Raw genomic sequence first — 2,889 nt, 5'->3', positions numbered from 1 at the left:
CACATACCTGGGACGCTGGAGTCCACAGGCTGACACTCTATCCACTGAGCCAAACCGGTTAGGGCTTGTTTTCCTTTGTTTAAGTTGTATGGGTTCCTTATATACTATATTTTTTATATTAGCCCTTTATCAGATGTACCCTTGCCAAATACGTTCTCCCATACTGTGGAATCTGTTTTCATTTTGTTAATGATTGCTTTTGCTGTGCAGAAGCTTTTTTTATTTTGATGTAGTCCCATTTGTTTATTTTTTCTCCTTAGTTTCCTTGGTCCTAGGAGATGCATCTGTAAATATATTGCTACTAGAGATGTCTGAGATTTTGCTGTCTATGTTTTCTTCTAGAATTTTTATGGTTACCATGTTTACATTTAAGTCTTTTATCCATTCTGAGTTTACACTTCGTCTGTTGTAAGTTGGTGGTCTTGTTTCATTTTTTGCCTGTTTATGTCCAATTTTCCCAACAATATTTATTGAAGATACTGTCTTGACTCCATAGTATGTTCTTGCCTCCTTTGTCAAATATTAATTGAGCATTATGGCTTGAGTCAATTTCTGGGTTCTCAGTTCTGTTTCATTGGTTTATATGCCTGTTTTTGTGCCAGTACCAGGCTGTTTTTATTACTGTGGCTTTGGAGTATAACTTAATATCTTGTATTGTGATCCTCCCAAATTTGTTCTTTTTTCTCAAGATTCCTTTAGCTAACTGGGGTCTTTTTTGGTTCCATATAAATTTTTGGAGTATTTATTTTAGATCTGTGAAATATGCTGTTGCTATTTATAAAGGGATTTCATTGAATCTGCCTCCTTGGGTAGTATGGACATTTTAATGATGTTAATTTTACCAATTCATTAACACCATATATTTTTCACTTGTTTATATCTTCCTCTATCTCTTTATTCAACATCCTGCATTTTTTGAGTCAAAGTTGTTTTTTTTTGTTTGTTTGTTTTGTTTTGTTTTTGTTTTTTTTACCTCCTTTGTTAAGTTTATTCCTAAGTATCTTAATTTTTGGTTGCAATGGTAAATGTGATGTTTTGGTTTCCTTTTCTGAAAATTCATTAACAGTGTATAAAAATGCCATCAATTTCTGGGGGTTAAATTTGTATCCTGCTACATTGCTGAATTCGTTTATTAAATCTCATATTTTTTATGGCATAGTTAAGCATTTCTAAGTACAATATCATGTCAACCATGAATAATAAGAGATTTACTTCCTTCTTTCCAATTTTGATGCCTTTTATTTCTTCTTGTCTGATCACTGTGGCTAGGACTTCTAGTACTATCCTATCTAATAAAAGAGTAATATGCAAATTAACCATCACTCTACAACAAAGATGGCGGCACACATAGCAGCTGGGCAGGATGCTGGCGTCATCACCCCGGCAACGTGAGCCCAACAGGCAAGCGGGGCCACAGGCACCACCCAGCAGGGCCTGCTTGGCAGAGGCAGTGGCAACTGAGGAACAGGCAATCAGGACCTGCAGGCAGCACTCAGCAGGGTCTGCTGGGTGGTGGCAGTGGTGACCCACAGGCAGGTAAGCAGGGCCCACAGGCAGCACCCAGCAGGGCCTGCTTGCCCATTCCTGTGGTGTGGAGCAGGCAGGCCCTACTGAGAGCAGAGAACCACAGGGAGTTGGCCCAAGCCATCAGTAGCACATTCCCTGAGGGCTCCCAAATTGGAGAGGGTGCAGGTCAGGCTGAGGGACCAGCCTGCCCTCCCCACCCCCATGCATGAATTTCGTGCATTGGGCCTCTAGTATATATATATAAAAACCTAAGCAACCATTGCGATTGAATGATTGGAGCGACCAGAACAACCAGCCGGTCAGTCACTATGATGCACACTGACCACCAGGGGCAGACTCTCAATGCAGGAGCTGCCCCCTGGTGGTCAGTGTGCTCCCACAGCCAACCTCCCATGGCCAGCCAACCTCCCTTGGTCCTTCCTCCTGGCTGGCAATCCTCCCACATTCCTTCCACCCATCTCTCCCCCCGGCCAGCAAACCTCTCATGGTCCCTCCCCCAGTCCCTCCAGCTGCAGCTGACAGGCGTGGGCCAACCCAGCCCTGATTGGTAATGGACGAGAAGGCCCTGATAGGTGCTGATCACCGGCAAAGCCTAGGGACCGCACTGGTGCACAAATTTTGCACCTGTCTACATATATAAAAGCCTAAGCTGACCGAATGACCAAAGGACAAGTCAACAGTCGCTATGATGCTCACTGACCAGCAGGGGGCAGACAATGCAGGAGCTATGCCCTGCTGGTCAGGGCACTCCCACTGAGGGAGCACTGCTCAGCTGACCAGTGGGTGCCAGACACTAGGCTGATGGCTGGCAAGCATAGCTGTAATTGTGCAAGCCTTCTCTGCCTCTGCGGGAGTGCTACTGAGCAGTGGCAGCAGGCACAGCAGGGCCAAGATGAGTGCGAGTGGCACCTGGCCCAGGCTCAGGCTCCTCCCTGGTGGCCTGCCACTTTGTGAACTACTATATCCCCCAGGGGTCCCGAATTCTGAGAGGCACAGGCCAGGCTGAGGTACCCCACTGATGCACAAACCCATGCACGAGGCCTCTAGTGTTGAATAAGAGTGGTGAAAGCAGACATGTCTGTTTTGTTCCTTTTCTTAGGGGAAGTGCTTTTAGTTTTTGCTCATTGAGTATGATGGTGACTCTTGGTTTGTCATACTTTCTTTTATTATTTACACTAATAAAAGAGAAAAATGGTAATTGGCATACGACGCTACCCTTTTCATTGGCTAATCAGGGCTATATGCAAATGAACTGCCAACTCAGATGGCAGTTAACTGCCAACAAAGATGGCGGTTAACTGCCAACAAAGATGGTGGTTAATTTGCATATGTAGGCACAATGCAGGGAGGCGAAAGGGAAAG

The sequence above is a fragment of the Myotis davidii genome, unplaced genomic scaffold, assembly GCF_000327345.1.
Source record: "Myotis davidii unplaced genomic scaffold, ASM32734v1 scaffold1041, whole genome shotgun sequence".
Classification (NCBI taxonomy): Eukaryota; Metazoa; Chordata; class Mammalia; order Chiroptera; family Vespertilionidae; genus Myotis; species Myotis davidii.
This window is presented reverse-complemented; position numbering follows the sequence as displayed.